The sequence below is a fragment of the Cavia porcellus genome, unplaced genomic scaffold, assembly GCF_034190915.1.
Source record: "Cavia porcellus strain 051 isolate PalLab524CR breed Dunkin Hartley unplaced genomic scaffold, mCavPor4.1 scaffold_19, whole genome shotgun sequence".
Classification (NCBI taxonomy): domain Eukaryota; kingdom Metazoa; phylum Chordata; class Mammalia; order Rodentia; family Caviidae; genus Cavia; species Cavia porcellus.
The window spans coordinates 1,145,143-1,169,945 of NW_026947502.1; the positions used below are offsets into that span (position 1 = coordinate 1,145,143).

The 24,803-nt window shown below is 55.9% G+C and overlaps 2 long non-coding RNA genes across 2 annotated transcripts; one reads left to right on the plus strand and one right to left on the minus strand.

Moving 5' to 3' along the window:
• Positions 1–12,095: 12,095 nt before the first annotated feature.
• LOC106026734 (uncharacterized) lies at positions 12,096–16,138 on the minus strand. The gene is made up of 2 exons (XR_001200312.3): positions 15,795–16,138; positions 12,096–13,686 (listed from the first exon to the last, which is right to left on the minus strand). It is a non-coding gene; the product is annotated as an uncharacterized LOC106026734 (long non-coding RNA).
• On the plus strand, positions 16,019–24,250 carry LOC134471556 (uncharacterized). The gene is made up of 2 exons (XR_010040990.1): positions 16,019–16,314; positions 16,738–24,250. It is a non-coding gene; the product is annotated as an uncharacterized LOC134471556 (long non-coding RNA).
• The last annotated feature ends 553 nt before the right edge of the window (positions 24,251–24,803 follow it).

A 24,803-nucleotide genomic window follows, 5' to 3' on the forward strand; every position in this document is an offset into this window, starting at 1 on the left:
TCCGTCACTGCCCTGGCCATGCTGGACATGCCCTCAGTTCGCACTCTCCCCTGGCCTGGGTGCTGACCCTAGCCTCGCCCACGAGGGTCCCCCATGGCCAGTGCTTCTCAGTGTCACCTGCAAGCCATCTGTGCATCAGCCTAGGAGGTGCACCCTCAGGCCCATAGCAGACACGGGTGGAGTGAGAGAGGACAGTGCCCTGTGGGAGGGAGCGCCATGCCGCGGCTGCCTTCCAGTCAGTTGTGTGCAAAGCTGCTGCGCTTCCACTGCAGCTTGGGTACTGTTGAAATTTGATTCGCAGGGTAACAATGTTGAAAAATGGTGGGGTGTTGTAAGGCACCTGGGCCTCGAGGGCTTCACCCTCAGGAGGGACTGGGCTGCTTTCGGGGGCTGCAGCAGTCACCATGGCAGCCGGCTGGGGCTGTCGTCCATGAGCTGTCCCTATGTGTCTCCTTGACTCCTGCCTCCTTCCCCTTCAGCATTTCTGCAATGAGATGAACAGAACAAGCCCCTCCCCGAGGGGCCCATCATGCTCTCCCACTTCCCAGCCTCCAGAACTGTGAGCCAAAATAAACCCTTTTCTTTATAAACTGCCCCATCTGAGGTGCCGTGTTGTAGCAGCTGGAAACGGATTACACACCTGGCCTGAACTAGTGTGGCCCTTGCCCATGTTCTTTCCCTGTGGGCTCTGCCCACAAAGAACCCAACAGCACTACACTGATCTCCTGCCCTCCACATTGCTTTGAGTGGAGAGAGGCTCTGCTCCTTCCAGCCATTCAAATTATCATCCCAGCCTGGAGGCCTAGCCAGGGTGTGTGCCTGCCCTGCTGGAATGACCAGGAGCAGTGCCATCCCAGACCATCGCCGAGCCAGGCAGTCCCTCCCCTGAGGGGCTCTGGGCTGTGTTCCACTACGCAGACCAGAGAGGAAGGCTAGAGGGGTTCTGTTGTCAGAACTAGGGGCAGGTGACGGGCAGGCACAAGGGCCAGGTCTTGACAGCTGCCCCAAGGTCTCCCCCAGCCCCACAGGCTTGCTGCACACTGGTGCCCTGCCTGTGCCGGGCACAGAGAAGGCTAAAAGTGGGCCCCGTGAGCAGTCTGTTTCTTCAGGAAGCCGCCAGAGGAGCACAGCATCAGCATAGTGAACTTGGCTTGAATACTGGGTGGTGGGGCAGACAGGATAGAGACAGGGCTGGCAGGGCTGTGGGCCAGGCTGGAGTGTAGGTGGCCTGGATGCCGCCTGGCCTGGGGAAGATCTTGTGCCAGCTTACCCCTCCTTCCCCCTCGAGAGTCCTGTCCCCACCTGGAGCCCTGAGTGCGGCTGGCGCTCCCCCTTCATCAGCATCTGTCTCTGTAGCCTCTTCCCAGGGAGACCAAGGTGGGCAGGGGTCAGAAACTGGGCCTCAAGTTACTCAGGAGCCAGGGGAATTAGCTCCTGCCCACACCTAACAGCTGCCATTGCCAGAACATCGATGTTTCTAGATTTTCCTCTATGGATAATCTTTCTTAGAAAAAGTATTGGCCTCCAAGAAGTGGAGTTTTCTGTGCCAGGAACAGCTCAGCTGGGCCCGCACTGATAGCATCCTCTCCTGGCAGACAGCTGGCCAGACCAGAAAGACGTGATAGATGGCCATGCCAGATCCTGGCTGAGAGTCTGATCACTGCATTGCTGGGCCCATGAGGCCGTCTCTGTGAGATTAAGTGGGCACTCAGCATGGCCCGTCCAACCTTGGCCTCTGCCTCCAGGGCCCACCTGCTGTCTGTGAGGGGGCAGCCCCTGAGGCCTGGCTTAAGGATCTAAGAGAACACTCTGAGGGCCCACCTCATGCTAAGTGTCTTCCATGCTATGGACTAACAACTCTGCCTCTTCAGGCTGGGCTGAGAGTTCAATCACTAATGAGACACTTGTCTCTGTCTGCAGACATCTCCATGCATTTATTTTAGTGGATTTTAAAAAGCATACAGTTGGGGCCGGGAGTTTAGCTCAGTGGCATAAGTGCTTGCTTGGCAAACTCGAGATTGTGAGTTTGATCCCCAATACCAAAAAAAATAAATAAATAAAAAGCATACAGTTAGCACATTAAAGCCATGAGCTCACTGATGCAAGGTGAGGACAAATGCTAGTTTTAAGATGTGAATTGGCATGGGGAACATGAGAAAGTGAACTACACCAGGAGCACTCAGGCTGGGAAAGGGCTCAGGGCTCCTTCAGTAGGCTCTGAAGGTGCTGGGCCCAGGGCCAGGCTTTGGGCCAGACTCAGGGAGACACATGGCAGTGAGCCGGAAGGTCTCAGGACAGATGTGCACACAAAGCCCTGGATCCCTGGTCCTCTTCTGCCCCAGGGTCTTCCTAGACTGAGCTTCACAACCACCGAACTTCCAGGAGCTGGGGAGCCCTCAGCATCTGGCAGACCTCCCCTGGATGCTAAGGGCAGAGACAGGCGTCCAGGGCCCCGTCTGGTCAGGAAGGGCGGGCCCCTGTGGTGGGAGGTCCAGCCTCAGAGGCAGGTCTCATTGATTTCTGAAGAGCTGTTTTGCAGGACTCAGGCTTCCTGCCTTCTGCTGCTGGTCTGATGCCTCACATGTCTCTCAGGAGGCCACCCGGGAGGCCTGCTTTGCCTGAGCACCCCAGCTTGAGTCCTGTGCAACAGGGCCTGGGGTCTGGGGTCTGTGGTATGAGCACCTGCTCTTGACATGGGGTTTTTGTCTCCTTGGGGTCCCTCTGTGGAGACCCTCTTCCTCCAGTCAGAAAGCAAGACTCTGTCTCTGGGCACACCTCTGTGTGTCTTCAGAAGGTGCTCCAAGCCCAATGTCCATTCAAGTCTGCAGGAAGGGCTGCAGTTTTCCCTGGCCCCACATTCCCGCTGGGTGATAGAATGCAGGTCCGGCTGTCGCCAAGGGGAACATGACAACAAAGCTGCTTTACAAGAGAAGACTTTGAATGTTCTCACCAAAAGAACTGATAAATGTTTAAGGCAACAGGCCTGCCAGTTACCCGGATTTGATCATTATACAACATAGCACACAATTACATATTTTATATGTAATTTAATTAATTTTATATGAATCAAAATAATAAATACAAGTAACAAAAGCAGGAATAATAAAACAATATATACAGTTAAAAACTACATTTTATTGGGCAAAAAAGACTTAAAGAAATGATAAATAGTCCAAATTCATGGATTATATGACGGTACTATTAAGAAAGCGGTATCCTCTGCTCATTTGTAGATTGAACAAACCTTTTGGAAAAGTCTTGGCTGATTTCTTTGCAAAATTTTATGTGGAGATTCTAAAATTCATATGAAAATTCAGGGGTCCCAGAATAACCAAGATAATCTTGAATGAGCACAAAATTGGAGGATTTAAATACTTTTTCATTGGAAAACTACAAAACTGTAGTCATCAGGGCAGTGGTTTTGCCCTAACGATGACCTATGCCCTAAGGACTGCCACTGAGAGCTCAGCAGTCAGTCAGCAAGTTGCACATTTCAAATAGGCAGGTGGAGAGAAGCATTCGTTCCATCACAGTAAACCTACGGATTTTTACAAGTTCTTTGCCACAAAAGCTGAGTGTGTTGGCGCATGCACTGAGGGTGAGTCCAGCCACGAGGTCAGACTGTCTCAGACTGGCAAAAAACTTGGCGGCAAGTTGAGAGGGAGGCAGGGTTGTGTGCATGTTGCCATGGCCCAGGCACCAGCGATGGGTTAAAGGGCTCACTGTCCCTAAGCCATAGCCGGAAAGGGCTGAGCCCGGAATTCCCCCTGGAGCCAATGGAGCGTGTCTACACACTGGCACGCACACTCACACGTCACTCACACACATCTTCCCACCTTTTCTGCAAGGGTCTTTTCTGTCTGCTCAGCGTCTCTTTGTTCCACAGGACACCGATGACTTCACTGCCCTGCTCCTCCCAGAAGAGATGATGCCAAGCACTCAGAGCAGCTTCCTGCTTCTCAGAGTGATTTTCAGACAGAAGTTTCAGGTCTGTCCAGGTCGCTCAGCCCTTGCTAAAGCTTAGTACCCTGGCTTGCTGCTGGATGCTCTAAGTGTCTCTGATTCCCACTGTCTGTGGGGCAGCGCAGGCTACTTACCCTGGCCCTCACAAGTGGCCTCCGAGGCTTCCCAACAGCAGCTCCAATAGGACTTGGAGAGACCTTCTTCCCTGTGCAGAGTCCCCATACCTGTACATCCAGTTGTTCATCTCCATTAATGAAAAAGTACAAGTTTTAATTCAGTCCTCTAAATTTCCAAAAGTAGAGAAGAAATGACATTTTATTAAAAGCTTATTTCTTAAGATTTTTCAGACCTTTATCAATTGTCTCTAGCTGGAATGACTTCCATAGCCACTTCTGCCTAACAGCTGTGGTCAGAGTGAGAGTACAGCGTCCAGTGTATCCTGAGGCCTCAGGACCCAGCTTCACGGTCCCCCTCCCTCTTGTGCCCCAACCTAGCAGCCACAGAGAATTTAATAGGAAGCCAGACAGCAGGCAGTGGAGCCAGTGAGCCAGCGGCATCCATGAGGGGAGACACAGGACACCAGACAGGAATGCAGGCCCAGTGTGGCCAGTTCTTCTGAGCTTCCCAAGCTGACAGACATCTGATTGTCACTAAAGTCCCCAGTGGGCAAATAAGGTCAGCAAATTTGCAGTTAAGATGCCATACAGGACACCAGACCACTATGTGTCAACCTCAGGAGACACACCTGGACAGACCAGTAGCACCTGGCAGGTGACCACCAGCACAGGTGTGGGACCAACGGTGAGTGGGACACCCTTGCCCAGATGAGGGGATTAGCCAGGGTGAGGCAGCCCTGCCGGGGATGAGTGTCCCCTGAGGAGAGGAGGGGTGGGTGGGCTTCTGGGTGGGTGGGCTTCCCAGGACAAGGTTTGGGTGTAGTGTGCTAGCAGTCCAAGAAGGTCATGGCATAGTGACAGAGTCCTGAGAAGCCTAAGTGATGTCTGTGGGCCGTGGGATGCCAGGAGTGGACAGGCTGCCGTGGAGGGCAGCCAAGTGTGGGGAACGAGGCAGGCAAGGGTTCTGGGGACGGCATGGACGCTGTTTGCTGGGGGAGAGGCCCTGATGCCAGGAAGGCGCCTGCAGAGTTGGTAAGCTGGCCTTGTCTGGGGGCAGTAGCAGGCCCAAAGTCTGACCGTGGGGACTTCTGGCCCTCCTCTGCACCTCCAGTCCCCGGGCAACAGTGACACCAGCCAGCCCCAAGTCTGGGCTCAGGAGACACAACAGGGCCACACAGGCAGCCATGGAGAATGGGCAGCCCAGGCCGGGGAAGCTGCCCGAGGAGGCAGGGGGAGGGTGGCCTGGATGACCATCAGGTATGACGGCAGTGGCTGCTGTCCCCATGTCCTGGCCTAGGCCTCCACTGAGTGGAGTGGATGGGATGCGGGCCGCAGGGCAGGGCCACACCAAGGGAACACCTATCTCTCCTGACCCCAAGGGGCCCACACTCCACAGGTATGGAAACTGAGGCACAGACAGTGACAGGTGTCCTTCAACTAGCCAGAGGAACCCCAGAAAACCCATGCAGTGTCCTCCCCTGGGAGCAGTCCCCAGGCCTCCCCAGCCTCCTGCAAACACCCTGCCCTCCGCAGGGAAATGGATGCATTTATTTCTGCCAGGGCTCCCTGTGGTGGAAGGTGTCTCAGAAGTGTTTGTCAGGAGGTGTGGGTGACTCATGCAGACACTTGGAGGTACAATCAGCTATTTTTGCCCCAGACTCTGGGGAGACAGAAGAGGGGTGGTGTCCCCACAGGTTGCCCGTGGCTGGCAGCAGCCACAGGGCAGGACAGCTGGCAGGATGGACTTCCCCTGGGGTATGAACTACAAACCCAAAGGCCCTGGAGGCCACTGAGTCCCTGGAGTGCTCCGCAGCAGCAGCACTCTGTCTCCCTGCTGGAGTGGTGTGTCACGGGTGTGCTGCAGCCCCAGTGCCTTAGGCAGAGGACCTGGTCCTCGCTTTCATGCCCTGAGCACTAGTTGTCGGGCGGAACCTGGCCCCAGCCCCAGTTGCTCCCAGCCCCACCCAGTGTGTGGTGCCTGTTCTCTCTTCTGCCAAGGCTGAGGCCTCTCCGTGCTCAGCACTGCCAGCAGGGTATGCCTGGCTCTGCAGCCCAGAAGCCTAGAGCTCGGGAATGCCCTGCCGCCCCTCATGTTCCACCAGGGTCCTTTTCATCTAGGGGAAGGGCATGGGGCCCCTAGATGTGGCCTCCATCCTGAACCTGGAGGCTGTGGCCTCTGAGCTGGGCTGTGTCCCTGCTCCTGGGATTGCAGGAGCCCTCTTAGGAGTGGTCTGCAGTGTTCCTTCTGCCCAGGCCGTCACGGGGCAGAGGGCTCACACTGGCCCCTCACACACCACAGCCTGAGGACAGGGCGGCAGCAGAGGGAAATGGCCTGGTGAGCCAGGAAGCCCCCGAGTGACAAGTTCTCCCCCCTTCTTGCTGGGATCTATTGACCCCACATGCCTCCCCCTATTCCCAGCGTAGGCCACAAACTGTGATGGTGTGCATGCCATTGGTGTGGCTTTGTGGCTTCGGTGTCAGAAACCCAGCTTCAACTGGCAAAGGAGGTGGCCATCTCATGTAACTGCCAAGTCTGAGGTACTGCTGGCTCCAGGGGCCCAAGCACATTCTGCCGTGGGCTTTCTCCCTCTGACCCAACGGCTTCACCTCGGCCTGGAGACCTCACTCTGGCTCCCACGGCTCTGCAGAGTGGTGACAAGCAGCCTCAGCCTACAGAGTGACCGTCCATCTTTCCCAATCTCATGGAAAGAGGAAGTCTCTCTCTGTGGGTATAATACAAGTCCCTGGGCTTTTTAGCTTAGGTCGTGGACAGTGGGGAGGCAGTCCTTATGCAGAATGGGGCCTGCTGCATCCCTGGGGGTGGAAGTCGGCTCCCCCAAAGGCAATGTGCTGGGAGGAGGGGTCTCCCTGGGACCCAGGATGGGGGAAGGGATATCGGGACGGCCAGCAGGCGGAGAGGTCACCCAGCCTCAAACACCTGTCGGCCCCTCCTGTCCCAGGGCCTCTGCTGTCCCAGGCACAGACCAGAGGTGAAGATCCAGGGCCACATTGGCACAGTGCCTGAGTGGTGCACTCAGCCTCACCCACCCTCACCCTCTGCGGCCCAGTGTTCTGCTTGCCTTCCTGGCCCAGGTCCACAGGTTTGACCCCAAACTGCTCCAGTTGCTGGCCAAGTAAACAGAGGCCTTCCTGAGGCCTTCTTGGAGGAGTCGGCCATTGGGCATCTGAAACAAGACCCCCCGTGACGAGTGAGTCCCTTCCCCCACGGCACCCTCTCACCTGGGCGCCCTCACCCCACCTCAACTCTTCAGCCACAGTCGGAGGGGAGGCAAAGGCCCGGCATCGAGTCTTGACCTCTCTTCTGGCCTGCTGTCACTGATGGGGTAAGATGGCCAGGGCTCCTAAGGACCCACAGTCAGCCTGATGACCTGTGACCCAGTAGGTTACTGGTTGGGGTCACACCCTCGACCTTGTGCCACCCAGGCGTCCTTGTCCCGTGCCTGTGTCCCCTCCAGGGCTCCCTGACAGCCAGTGCCCAGTCAGGCGTAGGCACAGGGCTCTGGCTGAGGAGCCATGGGACAGCAAGATGGGCTTCACGAACACACCCGGAAGACCCGCCCTGGACCTGCTCGTCCTGGGGTTCCCTGTGACCTGTGCAGGGCAGACCCTCCTGCAGCCAGGGAACGTGACCCTGACGCTTGGAAACCTTGGTGGCTTCAGAGGCCGCAGTCCCCGGATGCTGCTGTGTGCCACCATGCTCTGCTCTGGTGGTGTCTCCCAGGGGAGAGCACTTCGAAGAACCTAAGCCGTACTTCTCTCATGGGGCCAGGAGGACAAAAGCCTCCACCTCTGGGACTTTGAGAATTAGAGGAAGGGCCCTGCAAAGGGCAGGCATCTCCTGGCAGCTGGCAGGGGAAGGCTCCAGGCCCAGCCTGTGCCTGGCACTGAAGCAGGAGGTCTCTTTTTCTGGAAGGAGTGGACGTCTCTGGGAGGAGGAGGGTTGGCTTGTCAGTTGTCCTGGCGAGTTGCCCCACGGCGGGTTTGGATGTGCAAGGCAGGCTGACAGCAGGAGGCCATAGTGCCCTGGCCTCAGAGGCTCAGCGGGGGCAGGCCCTGGTCACTCCACCTGGGCAAGTACCGGAGCTTTCTGAGGCCACTGTGAGACCAGGGTGTCTCCTCTCTCTGCCCTGCGTCCTGACCCACCTCAGGATTAGGGTCTGGGCTGAGGAAGCAGCCCAGAGGGCCTGGGAAGAGTTGATTGATGACTGGTGGCTGGTCAAGGTGGTGGAGGCCAAGGAGGAGGCTGCTGGCTGACCGGCTGGCTGGGCAGCTGCCTACTTTTATTGACGGGTGTGGGCAGGATAGGTGTTCATGTAATTGTGTAAACAGGTAGATTTATGGGGTGAACTGCTGCGGAAAGATTGATGGGAGGAGAGAAGAGGAAAGGGAAGGGTGGCCGGGTAGGAAGCTGCGGTGGTGAGCCGGTGAATGTTAGGAAGCGGGGCGGTGGGAACCGATGGACCTGCGAGGGGCAGGCTGCCCTGGTGACCTTGTGGGAAGAATGTGTCGGCAGGCAAGCTGAGCCGCCGTGAGCAGAGTGCAGCGCCAGGTCCGGGAGGGAAGACGGAGACGGGCGCCCCTGCGGGGTCCGACTCACACGGCGGGCACAGACTTGGAGGGGCAGAGCAGCGCGTCTGAAGGGAAGCATACTGGGGCCGTGGCCGGGGAGCCCGGGGAGGATGGAGAAGGGGTACAGAGGAGCAACCTGCGTCCGAGCACAGAGGGGCAAAGGGATAGCGAAGCCATCGAGCGTGGCAGAAGCGGACGTGGGCCCTTGAAGCCGCAGACGCTGTGAGCACATTTCAGAGGAGAGAGGGTGGGACCAGCTCTGCATTTTGTGGCCCAGTCTCTCCTGAGGTGAAATGGAGAGGAGCCCAAAGAGACAAGGGGACCTTTCCAGAGGCCAGTGTGGACAGAGCGATGGCAGTGGGCAGTGGGCATGACAGTGGACATGTGTGGAAATGAGGGGAAGGACACCCAGAGGGTGTGTGGCCTTGAGGCCGTGAGACAGGGCAGCGTCGGGGAGGCCTGTGGCCAGCATTTGGTGGGTACCAGCTGGCCTTTGCCAAGGCCAGGGATGCCAGCTCTAGGCAAGGACAATGTGGCTTCTGTGTGCAGCCAGGTGGGCCACAGGCCCCGCAGGATGGAGATCACAGGGGCCGTGCAGTGCCACACTAAGGGCCACTGTGGTGCCAGCCAGATTGCTGTGCACAGGTACACTGGGGCATGAGCATGGAACAGCCCCAGCCCAACCATGGCAAAGCCCAACGGGCCTGCAGCCCACCCCAGCAGGAGGAACCGGCAGCCACGGAAGATGGATCCCAAGACACCGTCACACTTTTCAGGATGGGCAGTGTCTGGGGCTGGTGAGAGTGGTCTGGTGGCCAATGGGAGTGGCATCCACATGGAGTGGTGATGCCAGCTACAGGCTGATGAGCTTAAGGTCCCAGAACCCTTGGGGACCTGCTGCATCTCAGTAAACCCAGCGAGGCTGAGTCCACTTCCCTTCATGACAGGGAACAGTTGGAAACAGTTGGTCCTTCCTCAAGGGCAGAAGTGCAGGCAGCCTCAAAGGAAGGGCCTCTGTGCCCGCATCCACCCAGGTATGGCCCAGTACACAAGCTCCATCTGTCCCTCTGAGCTCATCAAGGGACCTCAGTTAGCAGTGAGCCCCAGCTGCCTGTCTTACACAAGTGTTGGATGTAAGCCCCATCCCGCAGGGAATAGACACCCCAGTCTTAGGAAAGAGCACTCTGGTTACCTGGATGATGCTGGCAAGGCCAGGGGCAGGACAGCAAGGCTGGGCCCCCAGGAAAGCCAAGCAGGAGGCCTGGATTGAGCTGGGTCAGACCTGTGTGGCCCACAGTGCAGCCCAAAACTGAACGTTGTCTAGCAACCTTGCAGCTAGTAAGGCAAAGCTTGCTGCACTCTGGGACACTGAGCAGGAGGATCACGAGTTCGAGCGCAGCCCTTGCAGTTTAGTGATTTACCCAGATCCTGGCTCAAAATTAAAAATACAAAAAGGGTAGGGAATGTAGTTCAGTGCAAAGATCCCAGATTCAATCCCCCGACTGGAAAGAATACAAGCTAAGACTGCATCACGCTCGCCTCCCAGGTGAGCAAGGATCATGTGGCAAGGAAGAGTGGTGGGCATGGGGCAGCAGTAGGGCCGCGGATAGGGGCAGGGCACGGCCATGCCACACTGGTCTATGGTGAATACGGCCCTGGGTTCCGATGGGAGCACCAGATAAACAAGTAACTAGCACAGCCACATCCTTGATCCAGCTTTCCACAGCTTGTCGGATGGATGATGGGTACATGAATGGATGGATGGGTGAATGGATGGATGATGGATGGAGGGATGGATGATGGATGAATGATGGATGGATGGGTGATGGAAAGATGGATGGTAGATGGATGGTGGGTGGAGGGATGGATGAGTGGATGAAAGGATGATGGATGGAGGGGTGGATGCTGGAAGGATAGATGTTGGATGGATGATGGATGATGGATGATGAATTAATGGATGGATGGTGAATGGAATGATGATGGATGGAAGGATAATGGATGGAAGGATGGATGATGGAGGGATGCATGATGAATGGATGGATGAATGGATGATGATGAATGGATGGTGGATGATGGATGGAGGATGGATGATGGATGATGGATGAATGGATGATGGATGGTTGATGGAGGGATGGATGAATGAATGAGTGGATGATGGATAGATGGATGATGAATGAATGGGGATGGATGATGGATGGATGGATGGTCGATGGATGGGTGGATAGTGGATGAATGGATGGATGATGGATGATGCATGAATGGATGGATAATGGAGGGATGGATGTTAGATGGATTGATGTTGGATGGATGAGGGATGATGGGTGGATGGATGATGGATGAATGGGAGGATGGATGGAAAGATGGATGATGCAGGGATGGGTGGATGGATAGATGATGGATGGATGGACGGTGGATGGATGATGGATGGGTAATGGAGGGATGGATAATGGAGGGATGAAAGGATAGATGATGAAGGAATGAGTGGATGGATGGATGAATCATAGATGGATGGATAATGAATGGATGGATGGATGGATGATCAATGGATGAATGATAGATGGTGGGTGGGTAGATGGATGACGGATAAATGGATAGATAATGGATGGATGGATGATCAATGGATGGTGGATGTATGGATGATGAGTGAATGGATGAATGATGGATGGTGGATGATGGATGGAGGAATGGATGATGGATTGATAGATGGATGAATGATGGATGAAGGTATGGATAGTGGATGATGGATGGAGGAATGGATGATGGATTGATAGATGGATGAATGATGGATGAAGGTATGGATAGTGGATAGATGATGTATGGATGATGGATGACCTCTGACCTGATTTGCCTTATTCCTGTTATCTATCCTCTATTAGTTTTTCAAGTGGGAAGGGGAACAAGCAATAAATAGAGGGCAGAGGAAGGGGAAAGAAAGAAAATGGAAAAATGGAGCAAGAACTTTTCCCAATGGGAGGGGACCAAGCGATGGAGGGTCAGGTAGAGGATGAGAAGTGCTATGCACAGGCGCCGCTCCCCACAGCGAATGTGATCATCACGTGCTGCAAGCAGGTACTAATAAAGAAACAAAACATTTGCATCTGACCATGCTAAGTGGCAAATGCCTCTTATCCCAGCTCCTTGGAAACTGAGGCAGGACAATCACAAGTTCGCGGCAAGCCTGGACAACTTTGCAAGGCCCTGTCTCAAAATATAAAATAAAGAGAGCTGGGGGTGTAATCAGTAGTAGAACACTCCTGGATTCGATCACCAGTACCACTAAAACAAACAAACAAACAAAAAGCTAGTAGAGAAGGCTGGGGATTTAGCTCAGCGGCATAAGTACCTGCCTTGCAAGCAGGCAGTGGTGAGTTCAATCCCTGATACTGATAAAAAGGAAAAAGACAAAAAAAAAAAATCTAGGAGACATAAGCTGGAAAAAGTTTAATGCATCTTTGTTGACCATCACAGTGGCTTTCCTTTTCCTCGTTCTCTGCGGGGTGCTGTGCAGAGTTCGTACGGAGGGAGGAGGGCGCCCGCGCTGCCCAAACACTGCGCTGCTTTACACAGGGGACCTCGCGTCCAGATGGTTACACTGCTGCAGGGGCCTGGAATCAAGCCAGGGTCCCCGGGGTGTAGGCCGGCGAGGCGCTGCATGCACCTCGGACCGGACCCAGGACCCAGCCGGCCGGAGGGCAGGAGCGCTGGGCCAGGCCCCGCTGGCCAAGCCGCTTCCCACTGTGTCTCCTGCACTGACAGAAATTCCTGGAGCTGGCAGAGCAGGTGGAGGAGTTCGTCACCCGGAGACAAACGGACCGTCCCTCTGAGCAGAAGCCCAGAGTCACGCACGCACACGCCTGGGCGCGTGTCTGCGGCGAGGACGGTGAGGTGGCCGCGCAGGGTGGGCGCTTTCGGCAGCCCAGGAGTGCGAGGGGTGCGGAGGCCCAGCCCTGCAGGGACACGTCCCTCCGCGTGTGCGTGTGCGTGTGCGTGTGCGTGTGCGAGGGAGCGAGTGTGCAACTTGTCTTTTCTGCAGCCTCCGTCCCCCAGCACGCGAGCTCCCGGCTGTCACTTTCCAGATGCAGCCTCCTGGCAAGTTTCCTGCGCGGGAGGCCGCAGAACGCGCTCTGGGGAAGGTCGGGCTGCCACTGTGCCCAGAGCTGGGCGGGGTCCCTGGCTCCTCAGCACAGAGCGGCGCACGCACAGGGGGGGCTCCTACCGCACCCCAGAACAGCCCGCAGAAGGATCCCTGCATGATTTCGGCTTTGGGTCCTTTGGGCTCAGCCACTGCACTTTCCCATCTACAGTCAGGGACGGGCTCCGCCCCCCCCCTGCGCCCCAGGAGCGGCACCCAGCCTGGTGAGGGGTCCCCAGGGCCGGGCACAGGCACCCTCAGCCGCAAGGCCGGGACCGCGCAGCACCAGCTCTGTGTCCGCTGCGCGCCCGGCCGCCGCGGAGCCCCCCAATGAGCTCTGCGGTCACAGTGTTTGCGGTTGGAAACGGGCCGGTGCCCGGTACCTTTTCCCCTTGCTCACCGTCTGGGAAGAAAGATTCTTTCCGACCATGATCTTAGCGGCTGCGGCGCAGGATTGGGCTCTTTCCTTACAGCATCGTGGTTTCCCCTTGACTTTAGGATCATTACTAAGTAGGCCGCGTCCCTGTGACCGCGTGGCCGTGGACGAGGAGGCCCACAGAGGGACACTCACATCCCGCAGCAGGTCCCGGACCTCTTCCTGCTGCTCCCAGTGCCACACATTTTAGGAGTCATGAATTGCTCACTTCTGGAATTTTCCATTAAGTATTTCAGATTGTGGTTGAGCAGGGGTAACCGAAACAACAGAAAACACAACCAAGGTAGAAGTGGACAGCTGTACTCGGTTCCTGTTGGTGCCAACACAAGTCACCACAGATTCCGGAGCTCAGACAAGTTTGTCCTTAGGTAAAAAGGCCTTCCTACTGTGTGGACTGCAAGGTGCCAACGTCTGTCTCCCAACTCGTGGTTGCCATAGTGATACAGTACCTAGTTAATACAATAAGGAAAAAAAAACAGAGATCACAAAGGAGAAAACATCACACTCTCCCTACTTCCAGACAATGAGGTTAAAAAATTACAAGGAATCTATAAAAAAACTTCTAGAACTGAGAGATGAGTTTAACAAGGTCCTAGAAGATAAACAGCAATTGATTGTATTTCTATGTTCTAGCAATAAATACATGGGTACCAAAATTTTAACCTATGATGCCATTTTGCCGGGTATGATTGTTTCTGCCTATAATACCAGCACTCTGGGAGGCTGAGACAGGAAGACCTCGAGCTGGATCCCAGTCTGGGCAACTCTGTGATTTAGCAAGATCTTGTTTTAAATTAAAAAAAAAAAAAAAAAACTGGAGACATAACTCAAGCAGAGGCCCTCGGTTCAGTCCTAGTACTGCCCCAAAGAAAAGTGCGTGTGCGTGTGTGTGTGTGTGTGTGAGAGAGAGAGAGAGAGAGAGAGAGAGTTGGTCTGATGTGTCACTTTCGGTCACTCAAAAAATGAACTCTTAGGTGCAAATTCTACAACACATGTACAGGATTTGTGTGTTAAAACATTATACCATGCTGAGACCAAAGATCTGGCTAAGTGGAGAAACAGGACATGCATGAATTAAAGACCCAATGTAGCGAAGATGTCAACTCTCCTTCCCAAATTCCAGCAGCTTTAGTGAAATTTCAATAAAAATCCCAGGAAGATCTTTTCCAAGATGCAGACAAGACCATCCCAAAACTTACAGGGAAACGTAAAGGAACTAGAATCCTTAAAACAATTTTGAAAAAGACAAGATGAAAGGACTCAATGTCCCTATTCTGAGGCTGACATTCTGAGCCCCAGTGATCAAGGCCGTGGGGTGCATAGACGGACAGAACGACCTAGACAACCTTAGGCCCACACAGTCACGTGCAATGGCTTTTAACAAAAATGCAAAAATGATTAATTTGAGGAAAGAAAACCTTTCCACAAGTGATAGTGGAATATTTTGGATATCTATAAGCTAAAAAAGAAAAAAGAAAAGAAGAAAAAACAGTGAACCCAATATAAGGTCAGCACCTGACAATAATGTTATCTGAAATGGTTCACAGCCTTCAGTGTAAAATGTAAAATTCTGAGACCCTGGTGGCTGGGCCGTGTGCAAGGAATCCGGAGAAAACCGTCCAGGTTCACGCTGCTCCGCCCCCCATGCTTAGCCTCAACCTCAGCGGGGACGTGGCCCCAGTACAGGGGGGGCCCAGACTGTGCTACAGCTGCACTGCAGCTGTGTGACGAGGGTCAGGGTCAGCAGTGCGCATACACCGGACTCACAATGGCTCTTTACCTCCTATAGGGTCCCTGGGATGTGATCCCATCGTGAACCGACAGGCACGGAGCTAGACGAAGACTGTTCTTTCAAAACAAAATATGAAACTGTTATATGACTTAGTTAGTGACTGCACTCTTGTCATGCTCACAAGACAGAGAAGCCTCCTCACTGGTGTTTACAGATGCTTTACTCTTCATAGCCAGAAACTAGAAACAGCCTCTGTGGTGAGTGGTTAAGCAGCCTGTGACAATCACACCATGAACCGTGCCACACATGAGGAACCAGCTCTTGCACATTTTACTGCATGCACCAATCTTCAGGGTGTTTCCTGAGTGAATAGTTACATACTACCCATTTATAGACATTCTGTTTGTTTTTATTTTGTTGTTTTGAGACAAGGTCTAGCTATGCAGTTCAGACTGGCCTTGAACTCATGGCAATCATCCTGCCTCAGCCCCCCGAGTGCTGAGATTGTAGGCTTGCACCACCACACCTGAACTGATTAAAATAATCAAGCCACACATGGTGGCACACGCCTGTAATCCCACCCACCACTCTGGGAAGCTAAGGCAAGAGGATCACACATTGGAGCCCATAATGCTCAATTTACCAATTTAGTGAGACTCTTCTCAGTATGCAGATAGATGGATAGATCGTTAGATGATAGATAGATAGGGCTGGGGATGTAGTTCAGTACAAAAGCCCCGAGTTCAGTTCCCTGCTACTACAGAGAGACAGACAGAGACAGAGACAGAGACAGAGACAGAGACAGAGACAGAGACAGAGACGTACTGCAGAAACGGAGGCCACGCCAGGCCTCAAGCCAGCAGAAGTCCTGGTGCTCAGCGCACGCACGCACGGTGAGGCGCGCTCTAGGGTGCGCTGGCTGCTCGCCTTTCCGGCCTTGCGGCTGAGCCGCGGCCGTGCCCTGCCGCTGCAGTCCGCGTCGGCGTCGGGAGGAGGACCTGGCGCGCGTCACCAGCCCGGGGGAGATCCTCATTCAAAACCCAAAGAGCCTCTCCGCTGAGCGCCTGGCACTGCCTAGCGCCAGCCTGACTGTCCGTCTGCAGCTTTGCAGGCGGGTACCACTAGGGGGCGCGAGGCAGAGGCCTCCCCGCTCTCCCTGCGTCATTTCCCACGACTGACTGGATGTGAATCTACAAGCGAGAAGCGCCCGCGCAGGTGGAGATCAGGTACCACCTCAGCCATATCCTGTAACTTCGCCTCCTTCCTGCCTCAGTCTTTACTTGGCTTCCTAGGAGAGTGAGAGTCCAGAGAACCAAACCGAGAGGGAGAGGTGGAAATCTCTATGGTGAGTCTGTGCCAAAGCAGGTGGGAAGCAGAGGGCAGGGGCCTGGGGCCAGCGTGGGCCCAAGGGCTTCCTGGATTCCCACCATGTGCCCACCTGGCCCAGCCAGTCCAGAGCAGGGTCAGATCAAGGCCGCGGGGTCGAGGCAGAGCTACAGGGCAGGGCAGGGAGAGGGGTAGAGCCTGCAGCCAGCCCAGGTGTGTGTAGCTGGCCAGGAATGCCCAGCCGCACGGCCCTGTCTATCCACAATGGGAACATAGTCGTGTGGGGAGTGGAAATGGTTCCTGGCGCTGGACAATGAGCGCTGCGCCCAAAGGGTTTGCAGGGACCCCTCTCCTGCCTCCTCCTGCATGTTGTTCATCGGCCTGGGAAAGCAGTCTGCCTGCAGCAGGGGCTCTCACCACTGTCCCGTGCTTGACTCTGCAGATCTTCTATTCTGAGGAAGACATGAGACGCACCAAGCGGAAGGAGAAGCTGGAGCCAGCAGAGGCCCTCACAGCCCTGCCTCAGAGGGCTGGGCGGAGGCACAAGCATCGCCTCACAACTTTGCCCACCAAGACCACCACCATGGCCCCAGAGGCACAGGAAGCCTTTTGTGGAACCTCAGCCTCAGAAGACTTGGCAGAGCCTCCGGACACGTGGGTGGCACCTGTCTTGGGACACCCTGTCTTCAGGACCATGGGGGTCACACTGCTCGTCAGTCTGTCCATCCTAGGCAGCTGCAGTCTCTCGATGGCACAGAGACAGAAGTGTCACCATCCCAAGTGGCCCAGAAGCCTCTGAACTGCAGCAAGCATCCTATGTGACCAGTGACAAGCCTGCAGTGGCTAGAGCGACCCCTGCCATCTCCCGAGGGACCCTCCCCTGTCCCTTCCGGGGGCTGGCTTCCTGGCACCTGCCCTTTCTGCTGGTTTCAGGACAGCTTTCTGGCAGCAGCTGTGAAGCAAGTCAGCAGGACCAGCAGAAGTCCTGGAATAACAGCGTATCTGTCCATTGCATCCGTGCCACCCAGTGCCCTGTACCCTTGGCACTGGTGTAAATGCACATTTGCATGTCCTGCACACCCACATTGGCAACATGTTTCTGATTTCAGCCAGACTCGGGATGGATTCTGAGCGGCACTCAGGAAACACAGCAGCCACGGTAGGAGCAGGATGGGTGGGGAGGCTGTGGAGCAGAATTTGGGCTTAGGGAGCCCTCAGGGTGGTGAACAAATGCCTTCTGTTGTGTGTGTGTGTGTGTGGAGGGGGGTGATAAAGCCCTTAAGGCGAGGCTGCCCCAGGGCTCCCAGCCTCTCACTTCCCACACCTCCCACAGCACATCCACGGCCCACGGAGCAGCTGAGACACCGCCTGGCACGTGACAAGGTCGCTAGCCAGGAAGCGGGGCAGGACAACGTGCACCTCTCCTGCTCAGGGCCTACTAGATGGGATGCTGGGAAAGATGGGGCAGTGGGGTACACTGCCCACCTTGGCGACTCCTGCCCATATTAGGCCCCCAAAGGGCATGGTCAGCTTAGATCCAGACTCAGCTGTCCTGGCCTTGGGTCCTTTAGAGGACAGTAGGAACAGTGCTGCCAGCACCCATGACTGCCTCGTCCAACCTGGAGAATTGCACCTGCTGAGTCAGGAGCTCAATGAGGCCCCAGAAGGAGCCAGCAGCCAGGAGCTTGGCACAGGCATGGGAAGGCCACACACGAGGGCCGAACTGACTGCACCGGGGAGCTGGTGCAAGGCAGGAACTAGACTTCAGTGGAGCCTTTGCGACCAACCTGAGGAGCTGCAGGTCCCAGAGGCCGGCTGGAACCTTCCTGCTCCCTCATCCCTACTCTGACCATCGCTTATCCCTAGCATCTTGGGCAGTACTAGAAAGGACCGTCTGTGGATGTGGGCCAGCCTGTCCCTGCCTCCCAGGCTGCCTGACCTGAGGGCCTGCAGCACAGAACCCATGGAGCCTGCCCAGGGACTGGTTCCGACCTGAGGAAACTTTGGTGCCCAAGGATGGTGGCAGGAGCTAGTGTGCCACCTCAGTCTGATCACCTTGCTCCACTCTGCACCCTGAGCAGCCCAGAGAAAAAACCTAGAACTCGGGGCTGCAAGGGAGGGCCACCAAGATATCCCTTCTCACCTCGTGGGACTCTGCACCCGGGGACAGGGTCCTTGGGTCTCACGAAGGCCAGCTCCCCGTGCCTCCCTAGAGCTCTGCTACCTCTGCCCCAGAAGCTCTGCCCCTGCTCACTCCTCCCCATTGGCACCTTGCCCGGCAGGGGAAACATGAGGACAGGGCTGGAGAAGCAGTACACGTCCCCTGAGACTGGAACTTCTGGGGACAGAGAAGGAGGCAGCACAAACAGATCAGCATCCGTGGATGAGGCCTGACCTTCCCAGCCTCCCCCACCCTGCGAAGGGAACACCATGCTGTCTCTACTTCTGCGGCCTTGTGCACTCTGTGCCTGCTGCTTAGCGTGTTGTTCCCCACCTGGTCAACATGGTCAGTCCACTGCAGCTTCAGGCGCAAGGCTGGTGGCTTACTTTCTCTTCACTGGGACCCAGCACCCAAAAGGATAGGCTTATCTTGACCCACAGTTTGTAGAACTTTCAGTCCAGACTTGGCTGATAGCTCCAAGCCAGGGTGACATGACAAAGAGGAAACAGTCCACAGCAGGGTGCAGGAAGCAGAGAGAGATCAAGGTGGGAAGAGGGACACAGACCCAGGCCTCACCCCCGTGAGCTACCTCCTCCGGCCAGGCTTCACCTCTGAGCACTACATACCACAGTAAACCCATCAGCAGAGTAAGCCACTCATGAGTACCACTTCTCCATGATCCCAAGTCCCATCTGCGAGCGCATGAGGCTTTGGGGGACATTCTGATACAAACCACAACAGCCTGTCTTCTTGAAGGGTTGCTGGACTGCAGCCCCTCATCCACGCCTGCTGGCCCTCATCAGCCTGGTGCAGAGTAGGTGTCAGCACAGTGACCAGGTGAAGCCTGAGCTCTCCAGGGCCCAGCTTCCGCTGGGGAGGTCTCAGCGCGTGACCGAAGGCAGCCCTGTGAAGCACACAGGGCTGGGCCCAGGCTACACCTCAGGAGCATCCCAGCGTCCTCACACCTGGGCCCTGTGGCCCTTCTCCCTGAGGAGACTGAGAGCCTTTGCTCACTGTCACATTGTGACCCACACGTGGAACTCTCCCCTTCCTGAACAGGTGCCTTTGTCCTCCTGCCATCCTGGCCCCAAGCCCTGTGGCACGGCCTGCAATGGTGGCACGGGTCAGCAGCCAGCTGGGGCCCAAGGCTGCTACCCATGGGACCCAGCCCAGCACCTGCCACACACCCCCGGGGCTGAAGGGGTCTGGTACCTTCCACAGCCCAGGGAGGGAGCAGGGCACAGTCTCACCTTCTGTACCCAGTGCTACATGGAGCCTGTCAGAGCTGGCTGGGGTTCAGAATCGACGGCTGTCACTGAGAGCCCCGTAGGCCCCCCACAACTCTGCCCTACTGGACTCACTGCTTTGGCCGCTATCCTGGCAGTCCCTTGGAGGGGCCATCGTAGTCTGTTCTGTCTGCTACAGAACGATTCCGTGACACTTGCAAAGAGCAGTCAGTCCTGCAGGCCGGGAGGCTGTAGTTACGGCTCCAGCAGTCTGTCCCCAGGGCTCATCCTGCCTCCTGCACCCTAACATGCCCTTCTTCCAGAAAGGTGCTGAGGGGCCCAGTTACTTCCCGTAGGGCCATTTCTTTACCAGGAACCAAACTCAGGACCCTGCGCTGCCAGGCAGGCACTGTGCCGCTGAGCCACAGCCCCAGAAAGGCCACTTCATAATGCTATCACTGGGGCGACATTTGGGAAATGCTGGACGTCCATCAGCGTTCAGACCACAGAGGCAACTGCTGTGGCAGCTGCTTGTCCCAGAACCTGACCCGTCGAGTGCACACAGGTACGGTCCTGCGGCAGCGACCCGCCCGTGTCCTCAGCAGCGTTTCCTCCCTGGGACAACCCCCGGGCAGCTGGTTTCCAAAGCAAAGAGGCTTCTTCAGTGTGTGGGTTCACAGCCAAGACCGAGACCTGCATTGGCTCCACCCGTGTGGATCCTGTAGCTCTGCACAGGACAGTGGGTCATAATAAGAGCATGCGTGGGGCTAGGAGCTCCACCTTCCAGAGCCGCAGCAAGGCCCCTCCCGAGAGCATCTCCCAGGGCTGCCCAGCCTGAGCCTGACTGCCCTGGGGACCTCCTAGTGGTGCTTTCCTAAAGCGCTGCCCCAGAACTGCAGCCAGGGGACCACACCTCCTCTGGGGGAGACAGCAGCCAAACCACAGCACAGAGCTCCACCCAAAGCAGGGCTGTGGGCTTCCCCGAACCAGCACTAGGACACCCTGTCCACAGTGGACGCCCAGGCTGCGCTCCCAGCACGGCTCAGGAGTCCCCACGAATCCTTGCTGACACAAGCATCGGGACCATGTTCCTGCAGCCCCCAAAACGAGGGCGTGAATCCCGGTTCAGGAGACCAGGAAGTCCGAGGTCAGCGCCAGCAGCTCCTAGTTCACTGACAGGCAGCTTCTCACTGAGCTGCGTGTGACAGGAGGGCCGAGGGGGCTCTCAGTACTCTCCGCTGAGGGCACTAACCCGCTGCTGAGTGCCCCACCCTCGCACCCACTCGGCTCCCAAGGCCTCGTCTCCACCCTGTCTGCTGTGTCCACTCAAGTTTGTGTTAAAAGTGAAACCCTGGTAACATGCTGGCTGTGCTTTCTTTCTTTTTTGGCAGTAATGGGAATTGAGGCCAGGGTCTTTGTATTGACTGTATCTCTATCCCTTTTTTATTATTTTGAGGCAGGGTAAAATGCTAAATCATCCAGGCTGGGCTTGAATTTATGAACCTCCTGCCTCCGCCTCCTGGGTGCTGGGATTATAGGCGTGTGTCACCACACCCCACTAAATCTCTCTCATTAATGAGTTAGTCTGTAGTTAGCACCACAAGATGGACCAAGCCACACTGCACTATGGATTAGGTTTCAGTGTATAAATTTGGGGGTGGGACACAAACTCTCAATCCATAGCAATTGGGTGGGGGACCCTGAGTGGGTTCTCAGGTCTGCATCGCCAGATTTTCCACGACAGCCACCCGACAGCCCTGTATGTTCCAGTAACTTAGGTTTCTATACATTTAAAAGTTAAACTTTGTCTTCCACACCTCAAATGGGCCATCAGGCAGCTTCCCCCGTCCCAGGTTCTGAGCAGTGCAGCCAGAACCCTTCCTGGTCAAGCCAGATGGAGACAGTTTGACCGCCCTGGCACTGCCAGCTCCCCTCTGCATCCTAGGACTGCACCTGACCAGTGCACATTCCACGGAAGCCACTCTGCACAAGGGCACCTGGAGGCGGGCCTGGCTGCCAGAGATCAGGGACAGAAGAGGCTTTCTGCATGCTTCAGGGAGCAGAGGGCAGCGCCATGGGTGCAGGGGGAAAAGGGGCTGCCCTGAGCACCTGCCCAGCCCCTGTACTGGGGAGGGGACAGCGGAGGCCTATGCAGCACTGCTCCCAAAGGAGGTTTGCTGAGACAAGGCAGGAGGACCAGCTGCTGACCTAGCGGGGGACAGCACGAGTGACAGATCAGAACCTTCACCCTGATGCCAGGAAGCTCGGAAAAGTCACAGGCATGGTGACCTTCAGAAGCTGCCCTGTCACCGTGGGAGTCTACGGGAAAACCAGACCAGAAGGAGCAAGTGCACCTTAAAGACAACAACGGCACAGTGACTCCAAAGATGGTCACATCCTATTCCCACGACCTGTGCCTGTCACCGCACGTGACAAAGGCCAGCACAGACCTTGAGGCGGGAGATTGTCCTGGTTCCGCAGATGAGTCCTGGACGCAGTCCCCAGCATCCTTCGGAAAGAAGCAGAGCCGCAAGCCGCCTGCTGGGCACTGGGATGCAGCAGACGCGGTGGGCAGCTCCCCTCATGGTGCCAAAATACGAGATGCCAGCCCGAAGGAGGAAAGGCTGGCTTGGCCTCATGGTTCTGAGATTTCTGTCCACAGTGGGCTGGGCCCACTGCACTGGACCCACACGGGCAAAACGCAGTGGGAAGCGTGCAGGGAGCCAGCTGCCCTGTCACAGCAGCCGCCCACCGGGAGACAGAGGCAGGAAGGGTCAGCCCCAGCAAGCTGGCTTCCCGCCCCACCCAGCTTTCCAGTTCCACCACATCCCAATGCTGCCACAGGCCGGTGCAGGGGCTGTGGAGGACACTTGCCAAAACACCAGCAGGCAGCCGCCAGACGCTGAGGAACAGCAAATGCTTCCCCGCCCCCACAGCCAGAGCCCGCAGCAGCGGCACAGGCACTCAGGGCCCTCCATGGGGGAGGGAGGGAGGGGAGGGGACCCCTGGGCAGCCCAGAGGCAGACAGCGGAGGGAAGGACAAGGGCTGGACTCTGAGGCCCACTTGGGCTACAGCGCCCCTCCACCCATCCCTGCTCTACCTGGGGACCCTAACTCCAAGGTCTCTAGCCAAAGGTGTCTTGGGGCAGGTTGCCTTCTGGGTTTTGTTCCCCTATCCTCCCTCCCCTCTCCCTTCCTCTCCTCTCCTTTCCTTTCCTTTCATTTTATTCTGTTTTTGGTGCTGAAGGTGTGACCTAGAGTACTGCACAAACAAATGCTCTATAGCTGACTTCTGCTCCCTTCCGCAATCTTAGAAGTCCTAAGCTTTTTGGGGCCCAGCCAGATGTTGGGAGAACGGTGAGCAGCCAAGACCTGTGAGAGCCCTCAGTCCTGGGAGAGCTCAGCCGGCATCGGGCAGGGCTCGGGGTTCACCCGCAGGCGCGGCTGCCCGTGCCTGGCTGGGGCCTAGAGTGGACAGGCCGCCTCTGCTCCTCTCCTACAGGGTTAGGAGTGGCCACTGCGGCCAGCAGGAAACTGCGGCTCTTGCGGAAGAAGCGCTTATCGGAAGGTGACAGGTGGCTCACAGGTCAAAAGGAAGGAAAAAGAAAAATGAAGGAGGGAAAGAAAGAAGGGAGATAAAAGCATGGAAGGGAGGACAGCAAGCCTTGGAAGGAAGCAAGGAGGCCGGGCCCCGGGGCATCCTGGGACACAGTGCGCCTGCTCCTGCATCCTCAGTGCCCCGGCCACCGGGCCTGGCTCCGGGCCCCGAGAGGGGCGCCCACAGTCGGCCTGCTCACCCCAAAGCCCCAGTCAGGAGAGCAGCACCCAGGCCCTGGACTGTGACTCCTGAGCCAGCGCCCAGGGTGTTTAGTGGCCCATGAAGGAAAGGAGGAGCTGTCCCCGTGCTGTGGGCTGGGCTCAGGCTTTGTGCCCCTCACTGTGGTGCTCTGTACCCCAAGAACCTTGGGCTCGGAAGTTAGGACCCAGAAAGTGTGGTCTTGAAGGGGATGTGGGCACCCTGGCACTTCTCCCCCTCACTTCCTACCACCCTGAGTGGAGCACAGCTCCTGCGAGGCAAGGCACGGGCAGCGCTGTGGGGTGGCCTGGGCATGGCTGGACTGACCCCAAGAGATGCCTCAGGGGCAGGGCAGGCCCCCTGGAGACTTTCTCTAGGATAGTTCTCCTTAATTAGTGTCGACTGTTGCTCAGAGGGGTCTTTGAACCCCTCCCAAGAACCCCTCCTGCTCAGGTTTCCAGCATTTTCCACTAGTAAGCCCTTCCTTGTTTAATAAACACAGGCTGCCCAGAGACTTCCCCGCCTCAGCTACCAGAGTTATGAACTCTGCAAAAGATTTTGGTCCTCTTGGCGCCCTAAAAGTCACACCACCTATCTCATTCATTTGGGCCTTCACTGTGAACTCGTTTGGGACATTGGGGACCTAGGCACAGACCCCAGTAGACAGCAACATGCTGTGTCCTCACAGGCCAAAGCAGCAGGGTCAGGAAGCCTTGGGGTTGAGTATGCCAGCTGTGCAACCACAAATCAGAATAAACCTGGCTCATTACAAGTTGATTGCCTCAGGTATTTCATCACAGTCATGGCAAGCTGACCAACACAAGAATATTTGTTGCATTTATCACAAGAATGTTTCAGTCTCTAGGTTAACCATTAAAAGAAAGAAGCACACCTAATTATAAATGAAATAATTCAAAAGAGATGATTACTTAAAAGAACTATATGAACAAATGAAAAGACACATAGAACTGAAGTGAGCTCATGAACAGTATAGGAATCCAAGCAGCCAAATTGATAAATTTGAAATTTAATTAGCTGAGTTCAGCAACCACTCGCATAGAGACCCCTGTGTCAGAGTCCCACCGAATGGTCTCAAACTGCAAAGTCACAGAGCTTTTAAAACAGAGAACCACAAAAAGACATCCTGTTGCAAACAGTTTAGCTAGAATCTTACATTAGTTTTTGGTTGACACCTGTATCCTGCTTCTTTGTTGAGCAGGTTAATTTTTTTCTTGTGGGTGCAGCTCATTCTGCTTTTCTCACGGGATTGTACTCTGAGTAACTTTCCATTCTCCTGAGTCACATACAGGGCACTAGTTACATGC